Below are 17807 nucleotides of genomic sequence, written 5' to 3' on the forward strand. Positions count from 1 at the left end.
AGTGAGCTGAAAGTGAAGCTGAAAGAGAAGCTGAAAGTGAAGCTGAATGAGAAGCTGAAAGTGAGGCTGAAAGTGAAGTTGAATGAGAAGCTGAAAGTGAAGCTGAAAGAGAAGCTGAAAGTGAAGCTGATTATAAAATGTTATCTGTACTCTTTATCTACCCAGTCTTATAGTTCACAATACTTTATGTATTGGTGTTCTGTACTGACATATCTTGATGGAGTCTGATGCAGACAACTCTCAAGGTCTGTCCACTTACAGTGAAATGTATCTTGGTAGATGGAGTCACATACATATACACATTCTGAGACAAGCAAAAACACAAATACGCAAACATTTAGACACCTAACATACAAACAAAAGAACAAACACAAAAAGAGTTGTCACGGTTTGTAAAAAACCTATGTGTGACATTACCCCTATCTAAATCTGAAATCTGGCTTTGTCTCCATGGAAACACCTTCTGTAATGTTCCACAGTAACAGGTGGAGGGGTGTGCAGAATACGCGCAGACTCTCTCTCTCTCTCTCTCTCTCTCTCTCTCTCTCTCTCTCTCTTCCTCCCCTCCCCCCCACTCTCTCTTTCTCTCTCTTCCTCATGTTCCCCCTCCCCCTCTTTATCTCTCTCTCTCTCTCCCCCCCCCCCCCTCTCTCTCTCTCTCTCTCTCTCTCTCTCTCTCTCTCTCTCCCACTCTCTCTCTCTCTCTCTCTCTCTCTCTCTCTCTCTCTCTCTCTCTCTCTCTCTCTTCCTCACGTTCCCCCTCCCCCTCTTTATCTCTCTCTCTCTCTCCCTCTCTCTCTCCCCGCCCCCCTCTCTCGCTCTCTCTTCTCCCCCTCTCTCCCTCTCTCTCTCTCTCCCCCACTCTGTCTCTCTCTCTCTTCCTCCCTCCCTCCCCCACTCTCTCTCTCTCTCTCTCTCTCTCTGTCTCTCCCTCCCCCTCTCTCTCTCCCTCTCCCTCTCCCTCTCTCTCTTTCTCAATTCAATTTCAATTTAAGGGCTTTATTGGCATGGGAAACAAGTGAAAAACGAAAGTGAAATTGCTTATATACAGTGCTGTAACGATGTGCAAATAGTTAAAGTACAAAAGGGTAAATAAATACAAATAAATATAGGTTGTATTAACAATGGTGTTTGAAAATTCACTGGTTGCTCTTTTCTTGTGGCAACAGGTCACAAATGTTGCTGCTGTGATGGCACCCACTAGATATGGGAGATTGTCAAATGATTTGTGGGTCAGTGTAATCTGAGGGAAATATGTGTCTCTAAAATGGTCATACATTTGGCAGGAGGTTAGGAGGTGCAGCTCACTTTCCACCTCCTTTTTGGGCAGTTTGAACATAGCCTGTATTCTCTTGAGAGCCAGGTCTGCAATGCTCACTGAGTATATACATAGTTAAAGATTTCCTTAAGTTTGGGTCAGTCACAGTGGTCAGTTATTCTGCCACTGTGTACTCTCTGTTTTGGTCCAATTAGCATTCTGGTTTAATATGTTTTTTTGTAAATTCTTTCCAATATGTCAAGTAATTATCTTTCGTTTTCTAATGATTTGGTTGGGTCAAATCAGGTTGCTCTCCTGGGTCTCTGTGGGTTCTGTTTGTGTTTGTGAACAGAGCCCCAGGACCAGCTTGCTTAGGGGACTCTTCTCCAGTTGTTATGGAAGGTTTGAGAATTGCTTCCTTTTAGGTGGATGTAGAATTTTACGTCTCTTTTCTGGATTTGGATAATTCTGCTCTGCATGCATTATTTGGTGTTTAACGTTGTACACGGAGGATTCTCAATTTGGTGTTTGTCCCATTTTGTGAATTCTTGGTTGGTAAGTGGACCCCAGACCTTTAAAATCAATGAGTTCCATAACTGATTCAAGTATTTTTTGTCAGATCCTAATTGGTATGTCGAAATGTATGTTCCTTTTGATGGCATAGAAGGCCCTTCTTGCATTGTCTCTCAGAACGTTCACAGCTTTGTCCACAGTTATCTGTGGTGCTGATGTTTAGGCTGAGGTGTGTATCGTTTTTTTGTGTGCTGTTGGACAACGGTGTCTGGATGGAATTTGTATTTGTGGTCCTGGCCAATGGACCTTTTTTGTAACACCATTATTTTTGTGTTACTGAGATTTACTGTCAGGGCCCAGGTCTGACAGAATCTGTGCCGAATTTCTAGGTGCTGCTGTAGGCCCTCTTTCATTGGGGACAGAAGCACCAGATCATCTACAAAAAGTAGACAATTGACTTCAGATTCTAGTAAGGTGATGTCTGGTGCTGCAGACTGTTCTAGTGCCCTCGCCAATTCGTTGATATATATGTTGAAGAGGGTGGGGCTGAAGCTGCATCCCTGTCTCACCCCCGACCCTGTGTGAAGAAATGTGTGATTTTTGTCAATTTTAACCCCACACTTGTGTACATGGATTTTATAATGTCATATGTTTTTCCCCAACACTACTTTCCATCAATTTGTAGAACAGGCCCTCATGTCAAATTGAGTTGAAAGCTTTTTTGAATTCGACAAGGCATGAGAAGGCTTTGTTTGTCAAATTTCTCTCAATTTCTCTCTCCCCCTATCCCCCCCCTCTCTTTCTCTATGTGTTCTGATTAGATAATGAACTCTACTGTATCTGTCCCATTGATCCACTGTGTCGCCTGATAACCTTCCCATCAGCAAGGTAACATCACCCCCGAGGCTTAGGGCAGAGCTGTGTGGGTTTATGTAGGTGTGTGTGTGCATGTGTGTGTTTGTGTGTGTGAGTGTGCATGTGTGTGTGCGTGCGTGTGGCCGAGGGCAGAGAAGGCAGGGCAGGTCATCTGTTCTCTGACCAGGAGTATTTGTAAAATCTGATTAGAGTATTGGATTCTCGTTAGGAGAAAGCAGTCAAGCTGGCCCACAATCAGCCTAGCAGTACAGAAAACAGAACTGCCTCTATAAAGACATCATGCAAGATGGTAATATGTGACGGATCACCTCCAGGTAGGCAGATGTCCAGTTTTTTCAGTGCATTAAAAGTTGCATGTGACGGTGTTTAAAATGTTATCTAACACAGCACTGTTTCACTAAGTATGTATATTAGTCTCTGTTTGTCTGTTAATGTAAACCTGTTCTTGTCATCTATTCCAGTGAAAACATCCTAATACTGCAATTCCATTTTAGCAGACGGTCAACAGTGACCACACAGCAGACAGTCAACAGTGACCACACAGCAGACGGTCAACAGTGATCACACAGCAGACGGTCAACAGTGATCACACAGCAGATGGTCAACAGTGACCGCACAGCAGACGGTCAACAGTGACCACACAGCAGATGGTGACCGCACAGCAGACGGTCAACAGTGACCACACAGCAGATGGTCAACAGTGACCACACAGCAGACGGTCAACAGTGACCACACATTAAACGGTCAACAGTGACCACACAGCAGACGGTCAACAGTGACCACACAGCAGACGGTCAACAGTGACCACACAGCAGACGGTCAACAGTGACCACACAGCAGTCGGTCAACAGTGACCACACAAAAGAAGGTCAACAGTGATCACACAGCAGACGGTCAACAGTGATCACACCGCAGATGGTCAACAGTGACCGCACAGCAGACGGTCAACAGTGACCACACAGCAGATGGTGCCCGCACAGCAGACGGTCAACAGTGACCACACAGCAGATAGTCAACAGTGACCACACAGCAGATGGTCAACAGTGACCACACAGCAGATGGTCAACAGTGACCAGACAGCAGATGGTCAACAGTGATCACACAGCAGATGGTCAACTCTTACTTTCTAAGATCTGTTTCATAGACACAGAGCAACAACTGAGAAGCTAGTCAACAATTAGACATATGGATAAACAAGCAAAGAAACATGCACACACACACACACACACACACACACACACACACACACACACACACACACACACACACACACACACACACACACACACACACACACACACACACACACACAGATTGATCAGTGAGTCAATGTACACATCCTCACCAGCAGCCCCGCCTCTCTACCACTCTGAGGAGGAGGTATTAAAATATACCTAAAAAATAATGAACTTCTGATACATATTTTAAGTCTGTTATAAGTAACGTTAGGGCTTCTTGATGTTTGGCATTTTGAAAGTCAATAAGATAAACAGAACCTTTATCAAGCAGAATTCAGAAGTCCATGACCCTTTGGAGTCAAACTTCAGCCCTGGAGAATTTCTTCTGAAGATATATTAATTATATTATAATATGTTTTGGAAGAAATATAGCAGACAAAAACACCACATTAGACTCAACAACCCAATATGTCTGACACTCTGAAGTTAAATAAAAAATGCAGTAGCACTTTTTTACAGCTTTTAACTAGATCAGACAACCAATAACAGCAATCTGCTTGATTGACAGCTAGTGTGTTAGCAAAACCAAAGTGAAGTGAGGCACCGCCTTACCTTGTCTGACGTCCCTGGGAGCTATGGCAATGGCATTGTTATGGTGCAGCTCTGTGACGCAGCAATCCTCAGGTAACAGCGATCCGTTGTTATGGGGCGTTGATGGGAGAAGGGGTACAGGCTGAGCCATGACCACATTGTTGTTAGGACACACACACCCCGTCTGAGTAACTCTGCAACCGTCACCGTCAGCAGCGTCACTGTCTCCATGACGACCATTGCGCAGGCACTCCTCAAACCATCGGCAGAGTACTCCACAGGTGAACTGGCTGGAGTTCTCATTGTTGATTAGCAAAACCTCGACTAGCCGGAGTTCTAGCGTTTCCTTGGTTACCGGCGGTTCATCAGGTGACGGTAGTCTCGACAGGCATAGCTCAACAAAGTTCTTGTCGAACTGTAAAAATGAATATGGTCCTTCCGATTCTAATTGGCTGCCGCAAAGGTCTATCACGTCCTGAGTTGATGTCTGTAGATCCAGCGGGCAACTCTGATTGGCTAGATGATGGTCGAGTGGGAGGAGCATGGGGGAGTGTGATTGACAGATGGAGGGGTGACGGGTGAATCGGAGATAGAGGGAATACTTGGTGGGATCGGGGTTCTCCAACGACCAGGAACAGCCCGGCACCCGGGACGGGAACAGCTCTCTCAGAGAGAAAGATCCATACAGTACCCCTGCTACCAGGCTGGAGCACTGGGAGGGGAGGCTGCCCCCCTCTGCCTCCCTGGGAGAGACGCCACTGGCAGCCCCATAGGCAGCGGCCAGGGTAGAAAGAGGAGCTAGAGCTAGAGGAACTAGAGCAGCCACGGCCCAGGCCACACCGAGGAGGGACGACAGCACACACAGACACACCCCGCCAGTAGTGTTCATCCTATGTCATTCGTCCTGCAGAAAAAGAGATAGGGAGGCAGGAAGGGAGAGAGGTAGAGCGAGAGTGAGAGAGATATAGAGAAGGGAGGGAGAGATGTAGAGAGAGGGAAGGAGAGAGGCAGAATTGGGGAGAGTAGAAGGAAGAGAGAACAGAGTCAGTACTTTTGAGAAAGCAGAAATCAATTCCAAAACAATATGTCTGGCAGAATGAGAATGTGATATACCAATATCAGTCTCAATTCTCTCTCTTCACATGCTCTCTCCTTCACAGTCTCTCTCTCTCTCATATTCTCTCCTCACAATCTTTCTCCCTCACAGTCTCTCTCCCCTCACATTTCTCTCCCTCACATTCTCTCTCCCTCACATTCTCTCTCACGCACAGTCTCTCTCCCCTCAGAGTCTAATAATAACAAAGTTTATGGTCATGGTTCCGTCATGAAGGTCGCCTGCCTCTGACACACACACACACACACACACACACACACACACACACACACACACACACACACACACACACACACACACACACACACACACACACACACACACACACACACACACACACACACACACACACACTCTCCCCTGGCGGGCTGGATTAAAGGGGCTGATGACTTGGCTGTTGAGACGTGAACAATGTACCCCACTCCACACAGCCCTGCTGGGACAGACTCACCCCTCCAGACACACACACACACACACACACACACACACCCTGCCGAGTGTCTAACCTAAGGCGATGGGGCAAACCATTACCCTCACCGTCACAGTGCCACCAGCCTGATCTTTACACATACATGCTTACACTCACACACACACACACAAACATGTCCACACACATACATACAGACATACATACAGACATACATACAGACATACTGATCCAATAAGGGCCGCAAAAAAAGCTAAAGAAAATCAACTGTTCATTCATATTTTATTCAGTTTTACCTCACGTTCACTTCTAAGAGGCTTTCAAATGCCTCAGCATGGACATGAAGATTTAATGGCAGAAACACTGAGTGAGCTCTATCGACTGGTGTACGCTCAACTCAATTAACCTCATGATAACATGCACACACACTCCAAACCAGTCTGTCTCCCTCATGATGGAAATGTGAGTTTAACTCATTATGAGTAAACCCTTTTGAAGTTGACTGTTTCTACCCACTCATATGGGTTATATTTTGTTGTTATTTATTAAACTAGGCAAGTTAAGAACAAATTCTTATTTACAATGATGGCTTAGGAACAGTGGGTTAACTGCCTTGTTCAGCGGCAGAATTACAGATTTTTAGCTTGTCAGCTGGGGGATTCGATTGAGCAACATTTCAATTATGGTCCCAATGCTCTAACCACTAGGCTACCTGCCGCCCCATATGATCAGTAGGGCTGGCAGAATTATCGTATAATCATGTAACAGTCAATTAGGGGAAATAATCGTGAACTCAAAATAATAATATGATGAGGTGGCTGGTGAAACTTTGCTTCTTGAAAGTCCAATATCTTGAAAACAGTCGCAAATATTTGGGACTGTATCCGAACTATTGTTGCAAGGTAAACCAAACACGGGTATTTTTGATACTAGAACATGAAAAAATGTTTGGTTCCTGAATTTTGCTTACTCTTTGTACTTGTGTCTCACGGATCAAGTCTGTCTATCAGCGCAGCTGATGTCCCCCATGGAGCGCACCCTGCCTGCTACACTCAGCCTGCACTGGGAGTCTGGACTCCACATGGAGAGCACCCTGCCTGCTACACTCAGCCTGCACTGGGAGACTGTGCTCCCCATGGAGCGCACCCTGCCTACTCCACTTAGCCTGCACTGGGAGTCTGGGCTCCCCATGGAGAGCACCCTGCCTACTCCACTTAGCCTGCACTGGGAGACTGTGCTCCCCATGGAGAGCACCCTGCCTGCTCCACTCAGCCTGCACTGGGAGTCTGGGCTCCCCATGGAGCGCACCCTGCCTACTCCACTTAGCCTGCACTGGGAGTCTGGGCTCCCCATGGAGCGCACCCTGCCTACTCCACTTAGCCTGCACTGGGAGTCTGGGCTCCCCATGGAGCGCACCCTGCCTACTCCACTTAGCCTGCACTGGGAGTCTGGGCTCCCCATGGAGCGCACCCTGCCTGCTACACTCAGCCTGCACTGGGAGTCTGGACTCCACATGGAGACAACCCTGCCTGCTACACTCAGCCTGCACTGGGAGTCTGGACTCCCCATGGAGCGCACCCTGCCTGCTACACTCAGCCTGCACTGGGAGTCTGGGCTGTACCCTGCCTGCTCCACTCAGCCTGCACTGGGAGTCTGGGCTGCACCCTGCCTGCTCCACTCAGCCTGCACTGGGAGTCTGGGCTGCACCCTGCCTGCTCCACTCAGCCTGCACTGGGAGTCTGGGCTGCACCCTGCCTGCTCCACTCAGCCTGCACTGGGAGTCTGGGCTGCATCATCTTATACTCCCCAGTCATGCAGCACAGAAGTCAACACTCTTGAATAGTGCGATAAGACATGTAGAAATGTTGAAACGGTTCATTACTGTTCTCAAAATATGTCCATGACACCATGCAGGCTAGAATAACTTTACGATGCAAGAAGATACCTGAACCTTCCAGCTTCGTAGGCTAACTTTCCTTTACAGCTCAAACTAACATCAATTCAACACCTTCGTACTTTGTTTGTGATAATATGCTAATCATAATGCAAAATATGCTAATTTAAAACCTGATTGCCACCAAAAACTTTATCCATTAATTTAATTGGTCTCCCTCACGTCTCTCCCTCAGCCAAAGATTATATTGCCTCAGCAAACTGAGGACGCTGACAGGCTGCACCACTCCTGGCTGGTGAATGACAGTCATTACTGGTTAAAGAGATACACACTTTTATAAAATAAGCTACATCGATGCAAATGTGGTTGATCAGTACAATAAAATGGAAGGGTAACAGCCCCATGAAATCATACAAAACAAGCTCAATAACTCAATGTATCCACACATTCCTAGGCTACATCTTGATTTACCCAGTTTATCGATAGAGATTTACCATTCAAATAAATGATTACCATTATGTTGTTTGTAGTTAGATTTGTAAAAACAAAGTCAAATGGATTGTATAATTGGTTCATAAATGCATACATGGCTGTCTCTGAAGAATTCTGCCATAAAACATTTCAAATGTAATAATACTGAACCTTAAAAATGCCAAATGATTGAACAGAGCATTAGCTGAGTTTATCTGTCTGGATCAAGTGCCATTCTGTGACTTTGGCTAATATGCCTTCTTTTTTTGCTGTGGTATCGTTTTGGTATCAATTTGGTATCAAATAAACATGATGGTATTGAATATCGTGCTACTAAACCTGGGAACGGAATCAAAGTCAAAATTCTGGTATTGTGACAACATTGGACTAGCAGTTTAACATTTTTACATAAAGTTGGTCATCATTTTACGAGCAGAAGGGCACAGCTGGGAGGAAAAGCGTAATTTTCTACATTTCCAAGCAGTCAAATGTTTTTCTTTATTAGCCAAGGGTGTCCCCAAAGCTACGGTATGTTACAAGTTCAAAAACTTTTATATCAAAAATAATAAAAACCATGGCCCATCACAGCCCTAATGATCACACTCAACTCTGACGGATAACAGTACAGTCTACACATACACACACCTCATAACATTGAGAGAGAGAGAGAGAGAGAGAGAGAGAGAGAGAGAGAGAGAGAGAGAGAGAGAGAGAACAGAAGGACACAGAAACAGGTTGTTATTGTAATGCATACTGTACACTTAGGTTATTATTCTAATACAACCAGTTCATTGATTAATGGATAGTGGCCACACTAAAAGTGATCAGATCTTTCTAACCAGGTGTAAATGGTCCATTATGATCCACTGTGGGTAACCACCTCTGGAAGAGGACAAGGACAGATATCACTGCCAAGTGTCAGAGCACCAACTCATTAAATATAATGGGAAATGTGAGACAGAGGAGAAAAGAGAGAGAAAGAGAGAGAGACAAAGAAAGAGACAGAGGGGTTCATTTCATGACTGCTGCTTATCTTCATACACTGATGCGTTTTCCATTAAGAGCTGACAGAGAGCTGCTTTACTCTGGGTAACAATAGGTCCAGTACTGGCCAAGTATAGACACTCACACACGCACACACACACTGCAGATCTATTTCAGGGTGTAGGACAGTTATGGGAAACTGCCCCATGCAAATACTACAGAGAATTAAATTACACAGAGCCCAGGGAATCAAAAATTAGATCGCTAGATAAATGAACGGTGTTGAAAAACATTTTTTGTCAAATATTTCCCTTTTGTGCCTTATCAAAAACGTATTATACAATGTCATGTGTGTGTATGTTCATATTATATGTGCATGACCATATGTGTGTGTGTGCATATTATATGTGCATGCCCGCATGTGTGTGTGTGTGTGCTTTTATCTTCATTCTCTGATGAAAGGGCTGCTATAAGAGGCTGAGAGGCTAAAGGCCACTTTAAGAAACTGAAGGGCTGATGGTAAGAGGCTGAGGGCCAGGGTTAGAGACTATGTCAAGAGTCTCCCCACAAAGGACTGTGACAATGAGCGACTTTGAGGAGGGTACAGCTAGTCTTCACTAATGAGTCTCACAAAGACATGAAAGGAAAAGAGGGAGAGAGTGAGGGAGGGGAGAAAGATGGAAGGTAGGCAGGTAGAGGGCTAGGACTGGAGAGGCAGAGAGAAAGAGAGAGTGGGAGACAGAAGAGTGTTGGGGTGGAGAGATGAAGAGAGAGGACAGGGTCAGGGGTGGGGTGGAGGGAGTGGAGGGGGAAAGGAGAGGCGAGAGATTCTGTAAATCAGATGAATAGATAGATCGAGACGGGTTTAAAGGGGATTAGAGTGGGGTAGAGGGGGAAAGAGTGGGGGTTAGTTTATATATGTATGTATATACTGTATATATATATACATCTTTATTTAACTAGGCAAGTGAGTCAAGAACAAATTCTTATTTACAATGACGCCCTACTCCGGCCAAAAAACGAACGACGCTGGGCCAATTGTACGCCGTCCTATGGGTCTCTTGCACTGAGATGCAGTGCCTTAGAATGCTGCACCACTCAAGTAGAGGGGGTAAAGGGGAGAGAAGGGGGATATAAAGGGGGTAGAGGAGGGATAGAGGGGGGTGGGGGGTATAGGGGGATAGCTGGACAAAGCATAGAGATAGTATGACAACAGAGAAAGTCATACGTTCCTGCAATATTTCTGCTGTATAATGTACAAACCAAAGTTACTGAAGTGAAATATCCCCAGCTGATTGTTGCTTTGGGGGAACTGTAGAACACTTCCCTTGTGCCGGAAACAATGTGCATTGACATTTCCCGAAAGTATTTAGAATACAAAAGCCAGTCAATATCAGCCACCCACAGCTCAGTTCCCTCTCTCATTCTGTCCTTCTCTTCCTCTTCCTCAGTGAAGAAATGTTCGAAGCAGATCACACAGGTAAGAACAGAGACAAAGGAAAAAGAAAGTGACAGAAAGAGACAAAACACACACAACCCACAGCTGCTTTCACTTATTAGCAGGGAATGCTTGCTTTGAAATGCACAGCTACAACCAGCGAAGGCGGAGTAACCATGGCAACTTATCAGTTTTCAATGTTAGAGTTTTTTTTAAAGGCTTACCTCATGGGCTTTCATATGTGGTGGCCTAGGGAAACCCCTTCACATCGTAACATTTTGACTTTTAGATGTTTGAGAAGTACAAACTGTCCCAAATCCAGGTATTTTTAAATCACTCAAATATCTTTATCAGAACCCGAGTTATGAGCTTTTAAAGTTGACTTCTGTCGACATGAAGTAAAAAAAGAGAAAACGTGTATTATTTTGAAACAGCAACTGCTGGTATGGTTTACATTAATTAATGTACCTAAATATTATATTGTACAATACTAGATACAGTGCCTTGGATTTCTTCTTATTACAAAGTGGGATTAAAATGGATTTCATTGTAATTTTTTGTCAACAAATCTACACAAATCTACTCTGTAATGTTCTTTCTTTAAGACGAATACAAATTTGATATAGAGTGCATACATTAAGTATTCAGCCCCTTTGTTGAGGCAAGTCTAAATTCGTTCAGGAGGAAAATTTGCCTCAACAAATCCCATAAATGACATGGACTCTGTGTGAAATATTAGGGGTTGATATGATTTTTGAATGACTAACCCTTCCTTTGTCCAACATACATGCAACATATGTAAGGTCCCTCAGTCAAGTATTTCAAGCACACATTCAACTACAATGGGAGCTTTTTGAAAGCCTCATAAAGAAGGGCAGTGATTGGTAGATGAGTAACAATAACAATCTCTTGAAGCAGGGTCAAGTGAATAATTATGCCGTGGATTATATATTAAAGCACCCAGACACATAGGTCACTGGGGATTTTAAAAACAGCTACAGTTACAGAGTTCAATCTCATTGTATTGACTCCACAATACTGACTTAAATGACATAGTGAAAAGAAGAATACAAATATAGAGAATACAAATATTCCAAAACATGCATCTTGTATGCAACAAGACACTAAAGTAATACTACAAAAAATAAACACGGCAACGGAGTACCCTTTTTGGCATAAATACAAAGCCTTATATTTGGGGCAAATCCAACACACCACTGAGTAACTGCCTTCTTATTTTCAAGCATGGTGGTGACTGCATCATAGTATGGGTATGCTTGACATCGGCATATACTGGGGAGTATTTTCAGGATACAAAAATAACTAGCTAAGCACAGGCAAAATCCTAGAGGAAAACCTGTTTCAGTCTGATATACAGAGCCACTGGGAGAGGAAGTTACAGTTTTGAATGAAATCTGATTTAAAATCTATGGCAATACTTGAAAAATGCTGTCTAGCCATGATTCCCAGCATCTTGACAGAGCTTGAAGAATTATGAAAAGAATGTGCTAATATTGCACAATCTAGGTGTGTAAAGCTCATCAATTTACCCAAGAAAACTCAAAGGTGTTTCTAACACGTATTAACTCATGACTATGAATACCTATGCAACAACTATATTTGAGTTATTTGTTTATATCAATCTTTTTTTTAAGTACATTTTTCTTCCATTTTGTATTTTGTGTAGATTTGTTGACAAATAATTACAATTAAATCCATTTTAATCCCACTTGGTTACACAATAAAATACACATATTTTTGAATTGAAGCCAAAGTAATGTAAATTTCAGTGTGATTATGAACAGTCAACAACAAATCCTTAGAAAGAAAAACATTAAAGAAACTATGTACAATACAACACATATAAATAATTGATATTCAGCTTGCAGGAACGGGTACTGGAACGGGTACAGGAACGGGTACAGGAACGGGTGCAGGAACGGGTGCAGGAACGGGTGCAGGAACGGGTACTGGAACGGGTACAGGAACGGGTGCAGGAACGGGTACTGGAACGGGTGCAGGAACGGGTACAGGAACGGGTACAGGAACGGGTACAGGAACGGGTACAGGAACGGGTGCAGGAACGGGTACAGGAACGGGTGCAGGAACGGGTACTGGAACGGGTACAGGAACGGGTACAGGAACGGGTACAGGAACGGGTGCAGGAACGGGTACAGGAACGGGTGCAGGAACGGGTACAGGAACGGGTACAGGAACGGGTGCAGGAACGGGTGCAGGAACGGGTACAGGAACGGGTACAGGAACGGGTGCAGGAACGGGTACAGGAACGGGTGCAGGAACGGGTGCAGGAACGGGTGCAGGAACGGGTACAGGAACGGGTACAGGAACGGGTACAGGAACGGGTGCAGGAACGGGTGCAGGAACGGGTACAGGAACGGGTACAGGAACGGGTGCAGGAACGGGTGCAGGAACGGGTACAGGAACGGGTACAGGAACGGGTACTGGAACGGGTTGCCGACATCACCATGGCCAGGAGGAACAATCTCATCTGCTGAGAGATGAGATAAAATCCGTTTTTCATAGAGGCATAGTAAAAACAATACAAATACTCACAACATAAACCTACTGTATAACTGATCAGAGGACAGTAAAATAGTACAGTACAATTGTGTAAAAGCAAATGAAGTGATTCGGTAGTGTCGTCTGTTGACTGTGACCTGGTGTTGTTGAAGGCCAAGATGTAAATGGCCAAGAAGGATCTAATTCATATTAATATTAATGAATGTGACTCTCTCTCTCTGACAAACAAACACAAAGAGAACTCTACAACACACAAACAAAAATGACTAGGTCATCGTTCTTACCTTAGCGGAGTTCTTCATGGTGACGACCACCTTGGATCCTGCACTGGTCAGCAGATCCATGAGCATGCCCATTCCCTTCACTATCTTACCCCGATGGAAGAGAACATGTTTCAGTGCTGTATCAGTCTTATTCATTTGGGTCCACAAGAAAGTGAATTGTCATGGAGACCCAAATGTTTTAAACACACACACACACACACACACATACACACACACACACGCACGCACACACACGCACACACACGCTGTCACGACTTCTGCCGAAGTCGTTGCCTCTCCTTGTTCGGCCGGTGCTCGGCGTTCGACGTCACCGGTCTTCTAGCCATCATTGATCCATTTTTTTCATTTTCCATTGGTTTTGTCTTGTCTTCCCACACACCTGTTTTCAATCCCATTCATTACCTGTTGTGTATTTAACCCTCTGTTTCCCCTCATGTCTTTGTCAGAGATGGTTTTATTGTCAGTGTTGTTATTTTGTTGTGTTGGTGCGCGATGGGTCCTCGTACCCATGGTTTTCATGTCTGTACGTTTTAGTGTTATGGAGCATGTTCTGTGGACATTTATTAAAAGACTCCATTTACACTCCATTTTGACTCTACTGCGCCTGACTTCCCTGCCACCTATACACACAACGCTGACACACGCACACGCACGCACGCACGCACACACGCACATGCACACACACACACACACACACACACACGAAAAGGTCTCTCTTCCTCTTCAAACCGCCGTGTTTATATCATGTCTATCTTAAATTGATTCACATTAATTCTTTGCTAGCTAACTTGTTTTGTGGGATACAGTGATGAAAAATACCACAGTAACATTGCAAAAATCTGAAACTTTCTGTCCAAAAATGATGCAGAAAAATTTATCCATGCTTTTGTCACTTCTAGGTTGGACTACTGCAATGCTCTACTTTCCGGCTACCCGGATAAAGCACTAAATAAACTTCAGTTAGTGCTAAATACGGCTGCTAGAATCCTGACTAGAACCCAAAAATTTTATCATATTACTCCAGTGCTAGCCTCTCTACACTGGCTTCCTGTCAAAGCAAGGGCTGATTTCAAGGTTTTACTGCTAACCTACAAAGCATTACATGGGCTTGCTCCTACCTATCTCTCTGATTTGGTCCTGCCGTACATACCTACACGTACGCTACGGTCACAAGATGCATGCCTCCTAATTGTCCCTAGAATTTCTAAGCAAACAGCTGGAGGCAGGGCTTTCTCCTATAGAGCTCCATTTTTATGGAACGGTCTGCCTACCCATGTCAGAGACGCAAACTCGGTCTCAACCTTTAAGTCTTTACTGAAGACTCATCTCTTCAGTGGGTCATATGATTGAGTGTAGTCTGGCCCAGGAGTGGGAAGGTGAACGGAAAGGCTCTGGAGCAACGAACCGCCCTTGCTGTCTCTGCCTGGCCGGTTCCCCTCTTTCCACTGGGATTCTCTGCCTCTAACCCTATTACAAGGGCTGAGTCACTGGCCTACTGAGGCTCTCTCATGCCGTCCCTGGAAGGGGTGCGTCACCTGAGTGGGTTGATTCACTGATGTGGTCATCCTGTCTGGGTTGGCGACCCCCCTTGGGTTGTGCCATGGCGGAGATCTTTGTGGGCTATACTCAGCCTTGTCTCAGGATGGTAAGTTGGTGGTTGAAGTATCCCTCTAGTGGTGTGGGGGCTGTGTTTTGGCAAAGTGGGTGGGTTTATATATATCCTTCCTGTTTGGCCCTGTCCGGGTGTGTCCTCGGATGGGGCCACAGTGTCTCCTGACCCCTCCTGTCTCAGCCTCCAGTATTTATGCTGCAGTAGTTTATGTGTTGGGGGGCTAGGGTCAGTTTGTTATATCTGGAGTACTTCTCCTGTCCTATTCGGTGTCCTGTGTGAATCTAATTGTGCGTTCTCTAATTCTCTCCTTCTCTCTTTCTTTCTCTCTCTCGGAGGACCTGAGCCCTAGGACCATGCCCCAGGACTACCTGACATGATGACTCCTTGCTGTCCCCAGTCCACCTGGCCGTGCTGCTGCTCCAGTTTCAACTGTTCTACCTTATTATTATTCGACCATGCTGGTCATTTATGAACATTTGAACATCTTGGCCATGTTCTGTTATAATCTCCACCCGGCACAGCCAGAAGAGGACTGGCCACGCCACATAGCCTGGTTCCTCTCTAGGTTTCTTCCTAGGTTTTGGCCTTTCTAGGGAGTTTTTCCTAGCCACCGTGCTTCTACACCTGCATTGCTTGCTGTTTGGGGTTTTAGGCTGGGTTTCTGTACAGCACTTTGAGATATCAGCTGATGTACGAAGGGCTATATAAATACATTTGATTTGATTTGATTTGATTCAATAGTACTGTCACTTCAACAGGACTGGCTATAGCCTACCATGAACAAAGATAGAGTAGATGCAGGTAATGAAGGCCTGAGTTTATAAAGTTAATGCATTGTGTACGTAACTAGCTAGCTAACTAGCTTAACATACCTTGTTTGCTCCTCGTTGAAGATGCTCTATCATCTCTCCATCCATGATGAGGTGACAGACGATTGCTGGGAAGACTCGTAAAATAATCCTTCCTTACAGGTATTTCAGAGCATACTGTCAGCTCTGCTCAACGTAGTGACAATTAACTAGGAGGCTAGCTAAATAACACAGCTAGAATCATTGATATTTAGGAATAAAAACTACGACATTAGATGGGAGGGGTTAGGCATAGCTGAAGGATGCAACTAAAAACAAACAAAAGATAACTATTGTAAAATATACTGTGTCCCAAAAATGTAGAACACCTACTCATTCAAGGGTTTTTCTTCATTTTAACTATTGCCTACCCTGTATAATAATAGCGAAGACATCAAAAATGTGAAATAACACATATGGAATCATTTAGTAACCAAAAAAGTGTTAACCAAATCAAAATATATTTTATATTTGAGATTCTTCAAATAGCCACCGTTTGCCTTGATGACAGCTTTGTACACTCTTGGCATTCTCTGAACCAGCTTCACCTGGAATGAGTTCCCACATATGCTGAGCAATTGTTGGCTGCATTTCCTTCACTCTGCAGTCGGACTCATCCCAAACCAGCTCAATTTGGTTCGGGTCGGGTGATTGTGGAGGCCAGGTCATCTGATGCAGCACTCCATCACTCTCTTTCTTGGTAAAATATCCCGTACACAGCCTGGAGGTGTGTTGGGTCATTGTCCTGTTGAAAAACAGATGATAGTCCCACTAAGCCCAAACAAGATGGGATGGTGTATCGCTGCAGAATGCTGTGGTAGCCATGCTGGTTAATTGTGCCTTGAATTCTAAATAAATCACAGACAGTGTCACCAGCCAAGCACCCCCACACCATAACACCTCCTGCTCCATTCTTTACGGTGGGAAAAACACACCGCATCTCACAAAGACACGGCAGTTGGATCCAAACATCTCCAATTTGGACTCCAGACCAAAAGACACATTTCCAACGGTCTAATGTCCATTGCTCGTGATTCTTGGCCCAAGCAAGTCTTTTATTATTATTGGTGTCCTTTAGTAGTGGTTTCTTTGCAGCAAATCGACCTGATTCACACAGTCTCCTCTGAACATTTGATGTTGACATGTGTCTGTTATTTGAACTATGTGAAGCATTTATTTGGGCTGCAATTTGGTAACTCTAATGAACTTATCCTCTGCAGCAGAGGTAACTCTGGGTCTTCCATTCCTGTGGCGGTCCTCATGAGAGCCAGTTTCATCATAGCACTTGATGGTTTTTGTGACTGCACTTCAAGAAACTTTCAAAGTTATTGAAATTTTACATATTGACTGATCTTCATGTCTTAAAGTAATGATGGACTGTCATTTCTCTTTGCTTATTTGAGCTGTTCTTCCCATAACATGGGCTAGGTTTTTACCACCCCTACCTTGTCACAACACAACTGATTGACTCAAACGCATTATTAAAGAAGGAAAGACATTACACAAATGTACTTTTAAGAAGGCACACCAGTAAATTGAAATGCATTCCAAGTGACTACCTCGTGAAGCTGGTTGAGAGAATGACAAGAGTGTGCAAACCTGTCATCAAGGCAAAGGGTGGCTATTTGAATAATCTCAAAAATAAAATATATTTAGATTGGTTTAACACTTTTTTGGTTAATACATGATTTTATATGTGCTATTTCATAATTTCATATATTCACTATTATTCTACAATGTAGAATATAAAGAAATAAAGAAAAACACTAAAGAGGCAT

General features: G+C 44.3%; 1 protein-coding gene across 5 annotated transcripts in view; it reads right to left on the bottom strand.

The window, feature by feature from the left end:
• The window catches only part of adgrb2 (adhesion G protein-coupled receptor B2), a 501873-nt gene that overhangs the window by 348276 nt on the left and 135790 nt on the right, over nucleotides 1-17807 (bottom strand). For all 5 annotated transcript variants that reach the window (XM_031793151.1, XM_031793150.1, XM_031793148.1 and 2 more), the window contains exon 2: nucleotides 4438-5320. The gene's annotated coding sequence lies outside the window, so the exon portion shown is untranslated. The remainder of the gene's footprint in view (nucleotides 1-4437; nucleotides 5321-17807) is intronic.

Source organism: Oncorhynchus kisutch, linkage group LG17 (genome assembly GCF_002021735.2).
Source record: "Oncorhynchus kisutch isolate 150728-3 linkage group LG17, Okis_V2, whole genome shotgun sequence".
Taxonomy (NCBI): Eukaryota; Metazoa; Chordata; class Actinopteri; order Salmoniformes; family Salmonidae; genus Oncorhynchus; species Oncorhynchus kisutch.